This window comes from Pipra filicauda, unplaced genomic scaffold (assembly GCF_003945595.2).
Source record: "Pipra filicauda isolate LSUMZ 115617 unplaced genomic scaffold, ASM394559v2 scaffold3_size10097308_pilon, whole genome shotgun sequence".
Taxonomy (NCBI): Eukaryota; Metazoa; Chordata; class Aves; order Passeriformes; family Pipridae; genus Pipra; species Pipra filicauda.
Window position 1 is genome coordinate 822,812 of NW_024104532.1, and position 14,313 is coordinate 837,124.

At 45.0% G+C, this 14,313-nt stretch overlaps 1 protein-coding gene across 2 annotated transcripts in view; it reads left to right on the forward strand.

The window, feature by feature from the left end:
- Positions 1 to 10,862: 10,862 nt before the first annotated feature.
- SGCD (sarcoglycan delta) overlaps positions 10,863 to 14,313 on the forward strand; it is a 318,158-nt gene continuing 314,707 nt past the window's right edge. For both annotated transcript variants that reach the window (XM_027718527.2, XM_039385243.1), the window contains exon 1: positions 10,863 to 10,930. The gene's annotated coding sequence lies outside the window, so the exon portion shown is untranslated. The remainder of the gene's footprint in view (positions 10,931 to 14,313) is intronic.

Below are 14,313 nucleotides of genomic sequence, written 5' to 3' on the forward strand. Positions count from 1 at the left end.
CTTACATAGAAACCAGCATAAAAATTCTCTCAGCAGCTGGATCCCTTCCTAAATATTATCACCCTTCAACCCATGAAGTTATGGCTCTAGCTTTGTACTAAGGTAGTTAAAGAGCAGATTTTTCTGGGGCCCTAAATCAGAAGCTCATGTGCAGCAATGGCTGTGTGCTGCCAGGCATGTGCACAAATGACCCAAGTCACATTTGTTCCATTTTGGTAAAGTTGTTTCTGAGCTTTTGCAAAGAAATTTATACTGAAGATTTTTGGGTTTGTTTATCTGATTACCTAATGAGTGCTAAGTGAGGCTTTGTAAGCAGGGCAGACGAGGAGGAGTACTGAGAGGAACCAGATACTGTGCCCCTACTTTAGGCATGTGGGCCCATCAAAGCCCAGTTTACCTGTGAAACCTTCCTAAATTCAGTTCAGTTTCCCTAGGAGTGAATGAGCTAATGCTCACAGGGTAGTATGGAACACGTCTATATGGATTTCAGAGAGAAGGTTGTTGTGAGTAAGTATTTGCTAAGACTCAAGCAGGCTAGTTAGTATGCAATCATTTTGTGTTAAATAATTCAAAAGCTGTTGCAAAAGTAAATTAGTAAGTAGTCTAAACAACATGGGTTTATGGCAAACTTTATCAAAGAAACCTAATTTTTGCTCTCTGATTATATTACAAGTCTGGTTGACAAAAATGATTGAACAAATTTAGTGCATTTAGACTTATGTGAGGTGTTTGACTTGGCAGTGAATGGCGTGCTGATTAAACATTAGCACCATTCAGTAACATTAGAATATGAATTAAAAGGATAACAAAGTGCCTGACAGGGCTCAAGAAGTAGCTGTCGATGGGGAATCAGGGCTAAATGGACCTGTGGTTTCTGGGGCAGACGAGGGTTAAGTACCAAAGCTCTCTGTCGGTTCTATCAATGGTCTGTAGCAAAACACAAGATGAAAAATATTTGCAAAGCACAAAGAGAACGGTACCCAGTGAAGAAGAACGGAGGTTGGCATTGGGGAAGGTGAACCTTTTGGTAAAGAGGATGAGGAATTCATCACGCTCTGTGTTGGCCTGTGCAAGGGCACGGCCCTGCAGGCTGGAGCACGGGGAGCGCTCACAGGATGAAGGGAGCAGTGATCCAAGAAGCCTCTGCACATTGATCTTACTGTGATGACCTGACAAAGGGAATTTATGTGGCCTATAAGTATATAAACAAGGGAGTACTGAATAACAGGAAAACAGGGTCATTTTACTTTTATCGCAGCATCGCTAAAACCAGGTCCCAAACAGCAAAATATTATGTTGAAACTTTGCAAGGATATGAAAAAGTTGGAAAGTGGATGGGAAAGAAAGGCAAAAATTATCTGAGGGTATGAGGAAATGTTTTACAATAGGAGGCCTGAAAGGCTCAATGTGTTTCACAGACCAAAAAAATAGTCTGAGGTGATTTTTTTTGCATGAGTCTGTTTCTGGGAAGAAAATAACTCTGTCCTAAAAGGAAAGAAAAATGAAGGAAGAGCCCATACCTGAAAGCTGAAAAGGATATTATGAAATGCGATGTGGGTTTTAGTGAGTTTTTTGGGGGCTTATTTTATTTTAACTGGGAAGTCATTTTAGTCATTAGAGCAATTTATCAAGAGAAAAGAAAAAAAAAAAGAGGATTCTTTGCTTTTTGATGGCTCCAGAGCAAGACTTGGTGTTTTTCTCCACTATTGACTTTCTTGGGACTTACAGCTCTGTTCAATTAGGAATGGCTGGGTAAAATACAGTGGCCTGTTATAAGGTCAAATGAAGATCTAATGAGTCTTCCTGGTCTTCAGCTTGTTGATGCTGTAACTGCACGTGAACACACTGATATTAAAAACAGCCTCTCCCGATTTCAGAAGGAAAAACTCTACCAGCGTTATTAACTTCCTCGTGTGTGACAGTTGTTGCTCATACATTTTTAACGTTTTAATCTGGAAAGCTCGTTGACATTTTGTTTTGAAACACACGGTGCCGCTCCGCAGCGGAGTACATTTGTTCCTGCAGCTGCACCATCTGGGCAGGAGAGTGACGGGGCTGCCCAGGACTGCTCTGCCCAAGCAGCCCCAGAGGCTTGGGCAGGATTCCTCAGGTGCTGGAATTGCTCCACTGCCATCAACACGGTTTGTGCTGAACTAATGTCGAGGCTGCTTTGGGCGGCTCCAGCACAGCCGGGGCTCAGCTCTCTGCTCAGAAGTATCAGCAGCGACAGGCAATGGTATGATAGAAGGAAGAGATTTATGGTGCAAACCTGATTCCAGCATCAAGCTTTAAAGATTTAGAGGCAAAAGGAACAACTACAGTTATGAAATATGTCAAGGAGTGTTTCCTATCAGGCAGCAGTGAATGAACTCACCACAGCTTGGCCCAGCTGTGTCTGTATCTACCCATGTTGCAGGGCTCTGTCTCCAATATTAAAGCTGACCTTGTGCTGAGTCTCTGCACAGGAGTGAATGTTTCTTTGCTCTTTAGCTGCTACCCACCCCGAGCATAACTCTCTTTGTCAAAAAAATCCTCATATGGATACAAATTATGCAGTGCTCTCATTCCCAAAGCCCTGCCAGGTGGGAATTGCCACCTTCTCTCCCTGCCCCCATCCGGATCGAGCAAAGTTTTGGTTTAGATTGTCCCAGCTCCAGACTCAGCATAGGGGATTCATTATAGATTTCCCTTTATACCATTTTTGTAATGTCTTACCCGTTTCTTGCAACTAAACCTCAAATGAATTCAGATCTCATGTAGCTGTCGGTGACCTCAGGGACCTTGGTTACTGCAATCACAGGCAACAGTCCCAACATGCTCCAAGGCCAGTGCCTCTAAGCAGGGAGGAAGGACTGGTGCAGGGGAGCCTTTAAATTCCAAGACGAAACTATAATGAGCTGTAATCATACCCAGAGTAACTTCCCTGCTATAATTCTCAGCAGGAAAACAATTACATTGCAGCAGTATAACCAGACAGACATGTTGTAAATACAAAACATCCTTTGGAAATACATGCTCTATATTCTAAATACATTTAGAATTAAGGCAAACAATTCTTTTCTAATTAGGATTCAAGGCAGACATGCCGAGGGGCTTTGGGTTTGGTTGTTTTTCCCCTTATGCTTCTACTTTTTTGTTTAGCAGACATTTAAAGGCACTGTGTTAGTTGATATGTGGACGACACACTCAGGCTGCCATCGGAGAAATGGCAGGGGAGAACTGACCCCCACGCTCGGCCCGTAACACACAGGTGGTTACTTCTGTCCTTCTGAGATGAAGGCAGGGTGAAGAGGGGGTTTGGTTGGGTTTTGGCACCCAAGAGGACAGCAGGACAGCTGAAGCACAAAGCCAGACGAGATGCAGCAGCTCTGCTGAGCTCGAAGGCTCCAGCTGGTTCAATACCCTCAGCATGCGCTGGTCACTAGGGGAGGATAGAGGATCGCAAAGCCTGTGGGTCACGGACACACTCCTCATGAAAACTGGAAATACTGCAAGATCTGTCTGCCTGAGATCCTGCTGCTTCTGCTACAGCAGAACTGGGAGAAGCAGCTGGATATAGAAAGGAAAGGCTTGCTTTCTTTATGTCTTATTTGGTGGAGAACACCCCGTGTTGATACTGGGGCATGTTGTCTCACCCCAAACATTCAGGATTTGATTGATGGTCATTTTAAGTGGTAAGATGTTGATCTACCAGAGCTTATTTTAAATTATTTGGCTTGAAATATGCTTCTGAACTCTGTGCAGAGAGCCTAAGACATATGTAAATGTAATTTTTTAGGATCTTCATTCATCTTTTGAGGGGTTTTAGGCAGCATATGTCCCTACACTGCTCAAAGAAGTAAAATTTGGCCAATTGCTGCTCCCTTGTCCTGTCCCTCTTGGAGAAGGGTAACTAGATAGGCTGGGAGAGTTTCTTAGTTTCTACCATCCCTCATCCAGTTCAACAGGAGAAGAAGATGGGGTGGGGGGAAGCAAGGCTCTAAAGAAATATATTTGAAAATCTACATAGTTCTCTGGGAACAGAGGCATCTTCTTCATATATATTTTAAAATCACTCTCCTATGGTACATTCAAAATGATGGTTTTATAAACCTACAGGAAGTTTTTCATTATCCATTGAATACTTCAGATATTTTCCTATTAGAGGAAGATAAAAGTTTATGTGCTTGTATCAGTCAAGGTATGGCTTCATGTGTTGCAATGCCCAATGACCAAGTTACAAAGAGACAAAGTTACTGTGAGATGTTCTAGCACCTCCTGTAAGTGTCCATCCTATTGCCACTGGTGTTAGTGGACATTTTACCACTGTCTGTAATAAGAAGGACTATATTGTAGAATTTAGGGACAGTAGGGTGAGTTAAGGTTAAGAATAGTGAGTGCCAATATCCACCATGAATGGAAGTATTGCCTGAGGCAGAAGATCAGGACAGTGCCTTTCTGCAAAGACAGAAATAACTAAAATTTCACATTTTGAAAAAAAATAATAATAAAGGAGAGAGAGAGAGAGGGGGAAAGGAATAAAAGAGAGATCTTCCAGGGATCACAAAGCCAAACGTACTAGCGCTTTATTGCAGCTCTCAAAAGTTTAGAAGTGAAGCCCATAACGATGAAATGCATGGCTTGAGGGCCAGAGCTAAATCAGGCTCCCAGCACAGAGCAAGGGCTGCTCTATAGATATGTTTGTCACTGCAAGTAAGGGCTGTGAAGCAAACAAAAGGGAACAGCTGATGTTTAACAGCCACTCTACAGCCACAAAGCTACCTCTGTCTCATATCTGGAAGCTTGTATGGGGAGCACATTATAGGTTTCTCTGTGCTAGCAGGTTGTAAACCTGAGTTTCCCCTACATGTGCCCGTTTTCCATGCTTGTTCTTTCTTACTGTGAGTGAGTAGGGAAGACAGGTTCAGGATGGAGCTTTAGATTTGTAGTCCTTAAATTTCCATTCAAGTTTTCAGTGAAAACACTAGTTTGCATGTACCAGAGCAGGAGCTTCTAAGAGCACAAACACTTCGTGCATATGCAGAAGTGCAGATATATGTACACACACACACACAGGTACACACACCAAAAATATAAACAAGAATAATTCTGCTAGGCATTCATAGAGCTTCTGGTCTGAAGAGAACATGAATTTTCCTATGTATTTGTCTTCTTTCCGGTGTTTTCATTACAATGATTTGATTTGCTTAGAGCAACAAACACCACATGGGGTAGGCAGGGAAATAAGCAATTGTCTTTACATTTTGCCTATATATATACCATTAGCTTCACACAAAATATGACTCACCAGCAGCAGGTGTCCTGCTGTTATGTTAGGCAGATTAGTAATGATAGGGAGGGGGCTGCTCTCCCTATATGGCATCCCCGAGGGAAGCTAAAAATAGCTCAGACTTACAGCAAAGTAAAAGTATTTGTGGGCTTTGAACGAAGTCTGCTTCTGAAGGTAAGAATCAGAACTGGTCTGTTTAATCTGCCATTCCTTCCTTTTTTCTTTCTTCTTTTTTTTTTTTTTTTCCTTGGCAGCTGATTGGCAAATGTTATTTGGCACAAGGCTGGGAGTTTGGAATTACGAACAGTCGTCTTCCGTGTTTTGTGGAAACAGGGTGGGGATTGACCAATTAAAGGAAATCAGTGTAACAGCATTCGCAGCCCAGGCAGAAACAACAGAGTAATGTGTCTTTTTCTTTCGCCTCCCTTTTTTTCTCTCTCGGTTGTTAGAGAATCTGAATGGCATATGAGCAATCCCAGCATGTGACTCTGCTCCGAGTAGCAGGCAAGATATTGCTGGTAGTTACTCCCACCACGAAACAAGTCCAGTAAGCAAAGTTGTCTATAAAGTTATTGTAGCAGCAGAATATGAGAAGAGAGGAACTGTTTGTATTTCTGAGGTATGTGCAAATCAGGGTGCTACGTGCGCTCCATGGAGGTGTGGCTTTTCATCCTTGCTGCTAAGTGCCCGTGTATCTATGTACTCAGACATGCCAATGGGCAGACCACTGCCTAAAAGGCAAATATTGTTTTTCAGGGGAAAACTGTGGAGGATAATTGTATGTGTATGATTTTTGTGTGTGCACATCTGCATGCATCCACATCTGCACCGATGCAGGGAGATCCCGAGCAAAGCCCCACAAGCTTTGCATTGAGCCACCACCTCCATGGCTTTGTGCAGGACAGAAATGGAGTTGTAAGGGCTGAGTTGTACTGCTGAAAAATGAGATACAAGGGCTGCTCGTTACACCACAATAACCTCACGGGCCATGATGGATTTCCCCCGACTTTTTCGAGTGGCATCACCAATACTGACAATGAGCAACTTTGGTGTTGTGGAAACCAGACAAAAATCCGACAGTCCCGTGCAGGGAGTCCCGAGAACAGCAGTGTGTGTCACACACCTGTGTGAGCACGTGTAGGCATCTTCACCAAGACCTGCCATCCCCTGACTCTGAGCCCCAGTGGATAAGGACTTTCTGTGTGTGCCTCCTTCTCCGCTCTCAGTTAGTGCTGGTTTTGGCAAATGAGTTTGAGAGGGGTGAGCGTGCCCAGGGGCCTGGCTGCGGTGTGGGGAGGAGGTGTCATGATTTTGATCACTGTGGGTGTCTGTCTGCCTGAGCTCCTGCAGTAGGTGTTGGAGCCCATCAGCAGCATGCCTGGGATACCTGGGCTGTTCCTTGAGTTAGTATCAATTCCTGGCTGGGCCAGTAACTCCCTTGGCTGGTACAGGGGAGATGGCAGAAGCAATCTAATTTTAGCTCCCTGATGTTGGGCCAGCTTCTACTAAAATCAGCATCAACGGCAAAACCAACATTAATTTGAGTGGGAAAAGGATTGAACCCAAATTAATATATGCTGGCCTTTGTAATTATCTTTATTGGCTGATAGGGAAGGAAGACCTTATTCACTCAATGCATTTCTGTGGCTGCCTGGCTGTGCTCCAGTGATGCACCAGCCTGTGAGCAGACGGGTTGGGAGAGTGGGACAGGAGTGCTGTATCCCTGCATGAGGGGCTATAATTCACTGTCATCCCCAAATGATTAAATCCTGCTTATTTCAAACCAGCAGGTAATGGAGCAACACCCACAAATATGGTGGGTAGGATTTAGCTCCAGGTGCTTGTTGAAAAACTTCTCCTATTGAGTCCAAAGTTCAAAATCCTGGTCCCTGTGAATGGTCACAGAGGAGAGCATGTAAGGTTTAGTAAGCATTAAACACTGTGTTTTTATACTGGTAAGAAGAGTGAAAATTGAAGAAAACAGCTGAGAAACACAAGAGGACAGGTCAGCTCTGCTAAGTGCTAGAGATGGACATAGACTAAAGAGAAATCCTATTTGGCAGCACAGAGAATCTGCTGGGGTTGCAGTCTGAAACCTGCTCCTCAATAATGGTTTCCTTCTCCAGTAAACCAATGTATTGATTAGGATAAGCAGAGAGGATCAGTCTTGATGGAGATCTTCAGGGTGTTTTACTACACTGCTTAGTTCAAATGGCCACAGTTGATATTCATGTGTTTTTCTCTCCTGAGTTAACTGGATATGACAGCAGAGAATGTAATTTAGGGCTTTTTTCTCTTTCTGAAAATGAATTGCTACATGAGATTTCATTTGCTTACACATATTTATGGGGGGTCCCAAAAATCTCATTTCCATTGTGCCAGCTCCTGTTTAGCACAGACTTAATTTTGCAACTTTTAAATAAATTCTCTTGACAAAATAATATTATGGCATATTGAAACAAAGCAGACATTTCAATAGGAGCACGCTAAGAGCATTGCTCCTAAATGCACACACCAGCGTTATCTTGGTGATAGCCCAATGACCAGTTAAAACAAGGTAGGCCCAAGATGCCATAGAAATGTACTGTTGGTTCTGACCCTTTCATGGGCTATCCAGTGCCCTTGGGTTTCCCTATTTGCTATGAGAGGGTGCACAAATGATTTGCTATCAAGAGGTCATTCTAGCTTGTTTATTCCTCTCAATAATAATTCATTACAAGGACATCGAGATGCAAACGATGCCAGGCAAGCTCACAGAAAGGAGGCCACCACGGTGGGTGCTGTCAGTAATCTCCCTGCAAAGACCACAGCAATTCTTTGGGCTGGTCTTCTTTTGCTGGCCATCTGCTTTGCATTCCCTGGTGGTACTTCAGTTTGGATCTCCGGTTTGTTTGTCATTTCAGTCTCCCACTTTATTATTTCCAGAGCCAAGTGAACCGCTGCCAAAGCCAATGCAATGAGATTGCATTGAGAGCTTTGCAACATGGTATACTTTTCTTTTTATCTTGAAGCCTCAGCTCCTGGAATTAGTTGATTATGTTAGAATCCCAGCATTCATTAAAAAAAAAAAAAAAAGAAAGTGGATCTCTGCTCCTCCAAAACTGATGAAAAACCTTGAGAAAAAAGGATCTCTGAAGACTTAGTAATCACAGGCCAAATAAGAGGCTTTCCCCCCCCCCCCCCTTGACATCAGACTATTTTACAGACAATCATCCTATTTCTGAATCTCTCACTCCCAGTTTTTTGAGTTCTGGGTGCTGGCAAACCTGAGAAGCAGCTGTTCCTTTCTAAAAGCAGGGAAATAAGTAGAGTAATCTCTAACAGGAACAGTTATTTTAGCTTTGCTTGTGCTGCCTTTTCCTCTGCCCCTTCAGCCCGCTCCTGCCAGTGGGTCAGCACGGCACCGGGAACCCATTGCAGCAGCTCAAAGGACCACTCACCTCCCAGTAAGTCCCAGTGAGGAATGGGAGGACAAGACTTTGTGTTAACCAGGACTGTGATTCCCTTGAGGTCAGGAGTAGCAGCAGCTGCTGCTGTCACTGACCCCATAACTTTAAATAATCTTAGCTATGGCTGTCCGTGGCACATCTGAAATGTGATTAGGGCTTGCCCAGTTCTGGGGTACAGACTGTCACTCTTTCCTCAGCTTGGGGATATATTTGGGATGCAACTACTAGAGCTGGGAAGGGTCCATCATTTATATTTCTGTTTGCCTAGTGTGCTATTTTCCTACTTTTATTTTTCAATGGGAAAAGAGAGGACACTTCAGACTGATTTTGACAAATATGTTTGTTGGTCTGGATTTTTCATCACTCTGGGCCAGGGCCTCAGGGAAACATATTTGCTTTTATTGCTTTTTTCCGGTAACTAAATGGAATTAGCATTCCCTGCCATTGCTGGCCAACTGGATCCAGTGCACAGTGCAAATCAGTGCAAACGAAGGACAACAACACTTATTGAAGTAATGAAAAAAGGGAAGTACTAGAAATGAAAAGAATAACAGAAAAGAAAATGAAGAGCCACAGGTCAAATTTCTTGCTGGACTAACTTGATAGAAGTTACGGTGCTTGATACTTCCCAGTTTTGCTGACGTGCTTTTCTTTTGCCCTTACAGTTTTCTTCAGTATTTTGCATATAACCTACAGCAGGTAGAAGGAGGGCATGTGTAGAGGCACCAGTGTGGGGTTATATGGTGCATCCCCTGTCCTTTAGTTGGGAATTGATTTTACAGACCTCTGATGAACCAAACCTGACACTTCATTGGAACTTAAAGGGCAAAGTGAAGGTCCAGGGCTCATAGAAGGGAGGGCAGAACAGCAAGTGGTCATGTGATGGACAAATTCTCCATGAACACAAGTATAACCTGACCTGGTACACCAGCAGTCAGTAGCTACTGAGCTTATTGCAAACAAAATTTTCTACGTTGATTTTTAGCTCCAGAATAAAACGTGGAAAGAAAGCATTCATTGCCATCTGCTAAAATCAAAGTATTTGCATATAGTTGCAAACCAACCAACTTTTTAAAGTAGAAAAACCCATTTCCACTGATCTCCTCTCAAAGGGAAAATCACCTGTATTACTTCTGGAGCCTTTGTCCCACACTGGGCAGCTGAGTGCCTGCTGGGCACAGTCTCCTTTGCTAAAAGGCTTTGGCAGGGAGAGGGATGGGGAAAAGCAGAAGTAAAAAAAAAAAAAAATTAAGAAAAGGAAAAATGGAGAAAGAATTGTCCAGTGATGGGCAACAAAGCTGATGAACGATCTGCAGCACAAGTCTTATGAGGAGGAGTTGAGGGAGCTGGAGGTGTTCGGCCTGGAGAAAAGGAGGCTCAGGGGAGACATTGTTGCTTTCCACAACTACATGAAAGGACGCTGTAGACAGGTGGGGGTTGGCGTCTGCTCAAGTAAGAAGCGACAAGAGGAAACAGCCTGAGTTGCACCAGGGGAGGTTTAGATTGGATATCAGGAAAAAATTCTTCACGGAAAGGGTTGTCAAGCAGTGGAACAGGCTGCCCAGGGAAGTGGTGGGGTCACCATCCCTGGTGTGATATGGAGATGTGGTACTTAGGGACATGGTTTAGTGGAGGGCTTGGCGGTGCTGGCTTAAGAGTTGGATTTGATGTTCTTGATTTTAAAGCCTTTTCCAACAGGAGTGGTTCTGTGATTCTATGAGATGTGGGGGAGGAAGGGGAGCAGGAAAAAAGGGCATGGGAAAGCGGGAGGAAACGGAGAGAAAGGGAGAAACGAGGAAAGGGGAGAACAGTGGGGTGAAAAGGGCGAAAAAGAAGAAAAGTGGGGCGAAAGAGAAAAGGAATAAAAGGGAGGGAAAGGAATAAAAGGGGGGGGGGGAGGAGGGATGGTAAATAAAAAAAAAAAAAAAAAAAAGACAATCCATAGGAGTCTGCGGATGCGTGCGTTTGTGCATTTGCGGCCGGGGCGTGCTGTCAGGGCCGGGGCGGGCAGAGCCGGGAGCGGACCCGCCCCCGGCCGCTCCCCCCGCGGGGCCGGGGCGCCGCGGCCGCGTGTCGGAGGCGGCGCGGCTCTGCGCCGCGGCGAGAGGCAGCGCCGCGCCCCCGCTGCCGGAGGAGCCGCTCCGCCGCCGGCCCCGCGCTCCCGCCGGCATGATCTCCTGAGGGGCCGAGCCTGCCCGCGACCCCCGCCCCGGTGAGTGCCGAAGGGGTGCCCGGGCGGCGCTGCCCCAGCCCCGCGCTCGGACTTGGCGGAGTTTCGGCGCTTGGCCAGCGCTGCCCTTCGCGGGGAGCCGCGGCCCTTCGGGTGCTCCACGGGTCGCGGTCGCGGTGCCCCCCGCGCATCCCTGCCTCGCATCGCTCTTTCGCATCCCTCCCTCCGTATTCGTGTTCCCAGAGGAAAAAGTGGCTCCTGGCAGCCGGCGGGCGCTGCCCGGCCCTCCGGAAGGCTCGGCCGAGGTTTGCGGGGGATGCTCTGTGTCTGCGGGGGGCGAGGCTCCCGCGGGGAAGGCACTCCTGGAAGTGACCCGCTGGGATGAGGCTGCGGGGGTGCGCGGCTGGATGGAGCTGCCGGGCTGAATGTTAACAGCGCGCGTGTCGGGGGGGCTGCGGAGAGGGGCTTCGGCACCTGGGAGCAGCAGGTGAAAACGGGTACAAATCAGGCTGAATCAGAAAAAAAGCTGTGGGAGCCGCGGGGAATGCGACGGGTGCCATCGGGGCAGCAGTTGCGGCTGCTCTGGTGCCGGGGGAGGCTGCCCCGACCCCGGGCTGTCCCGTCGAGCCGCTGCCGGGGGTCGGTGCCGCGGGCGGGTCTCGGACCGGCCGGGCTGAGCCCGACTGCAGAGCGGGGCTGGTGCGTGGCACTGGGAGCTCCGGAAGATGCGAACTTGGGGGTATGAGGTGCTGCTTACAGGTGAGACTAAAGCTCGAGTGTTTCCTGCGTTGTTATTTTGTCCCTATGGGGAAAATATATCCAGTAGCAAAAAGTTTCTAAGTAACGGATTTTCAATGAGAAGCTCCTTTCCCTGAGTATTACAGAATTTCATAGGCTTGTTGGTTTTGTTGACAATGCACTTCGTTTTCTGGTGGTCTTCTTGAGGAGTAGCTACTACTGCAGAAGATGCCTTTTGGTTTGCAGTGTTAAGAACGTTCGTTGAAGTGTCTTTGCTTTAGCATTTGTGAATTTCAGATATAATATGTAAAAGGCGAATAAAAAGTCAGCTATAAATATATATCAGAATATGAAAGGGTATAAAACCCATGGAGCCAAGTGCTTCCTGTTAAGTCAACTTTTAAAACAGCTTCTCCCTAGACAGCAATTCACATTTTTCAAGGGGAGAAAGGATGGGTGAAATTGAATTGCTCAAATTAAGTCAAAATGAATTGCTTAATATTCAGAGGGGTTGATAAATGAACCATTAAATCAACACTTGCATAGTGTCTCATTGAAAAGAAAAATGAACAACTCTCCATTGTGTGCTGGGCAGAATAGGTCAGCCAGTGACGTTGCTACATCAGTGTGCTGAACTGAGTCCTCCTGCTAACAGATGTATTTGCTCAGTGACATTACACAGGCATGGGAACAAGCTCTTGTGCCCTCTGTGATGAGTAGCAGCATCTGCTCTAAATGACCATAATCATCCCAGCTTCATCTCGAAGGAGAGAAGTCTTGGTTATGTTTCATTTGGCAGAAATTAGCATAATTTTGTTGACTTCTCACGTTGATGTATATCTGTTGAGAATCCACTCTTGTATTTCAAAATATGTTTTTGTTTTCTTCCTCCCCTGAGGAAGAGCTATATATTTGAATGCCAGTTTGAGGAAGAAATTATACTGATAAATGGAAAAGTAAGAGTCATCATTTTGAAACAAGGCAGAAAAGATTCCTTGTAGTAGAAGCTCTTCTCAGAGCATCACTTCTGAGCAATGCAGTGTGAGCTTGGCTTCCAAACCCTTTGATTAGCATAGGTACAACTGTTGCAATATTCTTGATGCCCCTGAAAAATTACCTATGTTTTTGCTCCTTGAAGTCCTTGAAATTCTTGTGTTGGAATGCACTGAGGATGTTGATTCTATCCTTATCGTGCCTTCTGGAAACTTCTGACACTTTGTTTGAAGAGTTGTGGATCATATGCCCCTGGTGTTTTTCAGCTGCACCTCTTTGCTTTGCAGGTAACTTAGAATAGCTAATTTTGCTTAAAGCTTTTAAAACTGAGGACTTGACAGCTCTTTTGTTTTGTGCATGCAAACTGAGTATTATAAAGGGGAAATTATGAAGATTTTGATTTTTAATGCTCCGAGAAACAGATTATCCAGGCTCCAGCTGAACGTGGGGTTGTAAATTGACTTACAGCTTGAGAAAGCTCCCTGCCTACATGTCATTTGGCCAAGAGAGAGAGCCTGTGTGCAAATCTTCAGACAAGCAGGGCCATTTATTCAGGTGTTTATAATTATATAGAAGTGTGTTACATAATGTGGTCTGTAGCTCTTTATTTCAGGTGACGTGTGTGGACCCACCACACTTGCACAGATCCTTTAGGTGATGGGTTAGAAGGTGGGTGCAGTAGAAGTTGCTTAAAGGCATAGGGAGCTTTATATCCTCTGTAATGAAGCAGATGGACAAGTAGGTGTGTTTTGCTCATGGGAGAGGAGGTTCTGGATCTGGAAATACCTTTACTTAGTACCTGATGGTGGTGTGGAACATTTTTTGGATGCTTTGCTATTCTTAAAGGCCAGGGTAGCTGCAGGTACTTTTGTGTGCCAGCAATGTCTGGTTTTAGTAGTTTTCATTGCTTCCAATAGCCCTGAAGAATAAAGAAGTGAAAAAGTTTTTCTGAAAACCTACTGTGCCTTGTAAGGTTATCCTGCTGCTTCTGTTTCCTTGCTTGCTATTTTTCTCCGAAATCATAATGCATTTCTTTAGTTCTTTTGATAAAGACCTGAACTCAAGCTTGCTGGGAAGTGGTCACTGTATGCTGAGAAAGTGCTGGCATCTTATTGACTTATTTTGGGAATACTGGAGGAAAATATACAAGATTCACTTGCATTGATTAAATCCTCCAGGGCAATCTTCTTACACTGCAGTTCTCTAGGTGAAAAATTAACTTTCTTCATTGTCTACTCCTGCTTTTATTTAATTTGTGTGAATCCCAGGCTCTGTTACCAGTTTACATCGAGTCCCTTAGGTGTGCTTGAAGTGGAAAGTATCTCAGCTTAAAAGTCCATGCACACTATCACTCTCTTGAGTCCACTTGTCTCTGGCCACCAGCAGACGCCTTGATCCTGTCAGCCCAGAACAGTAACAGAGGCAGGATTTGCACCAGCCCACAGTTCCTCACCTTTGAAATGTTTCCTGGGTGGTTGTAAAAAAAAAATTATTGACAGCTACCTTGGTGCTTTTCTAGAAGTTTTGGCAAGGTAGCACTTTAGGTGCAGCTTAATGAAAATGTTTGGATTTTTGGATGTGGAGTGAAAGCATAGGAGCTTTCTGCATTTCATCTGCAGCTTTTCTTAGCACAATGTACAGCTAACACCTTGTCTCTCACTGATTTTAATAACAGACTTCTGCTGAATATACCT